This window comes from Cariama cristata, unplaced genomic scaffold (genome assembly GCF_000690535.1).
Source record: "Cariama cristata isolate BGI_N322 unplaced genomic scaffold, ASM69053v1 scaffold9890, whole genome shotgun sequence".
NCBI lineage: Eukaryota > Metazoa > Chordata > Aves > Cariamiformes > Cariamidae > Cariama > Cariama cristata.
In genome coordinates, this window is record NW_009592930.1 from 375 (window position 1) to 680 (window position 306).

Sequence of the window (306 nt, forward strand, 5' to 3'; positions counted from 1 at the left end):
GCCAAAGGCCCCTGCCAGCCCGTGATGTGCCCCGAATGGCTTGTACGGTTTTATACAGTAACTGCCGATTTACGTGTGCATAGTGACAGTCACGTACATGATGTTTCTGTTGGTTTATGTGGCTGGGTAGTAAGATGAAGCCCATCTTAGTTCTGGCCTCTGCTTCTTTACAAAGCTGCCTCTTTGGTCACAAAACATACAATTGTCAAACCAAGAATTTTTTGTGATTTGGGGCAATGAGAACAAGCTTTCATCTCTCAGGCAGTTGTACTGTGCGCAGTGCAGACCCCCAGTCCCCTTGGGCCC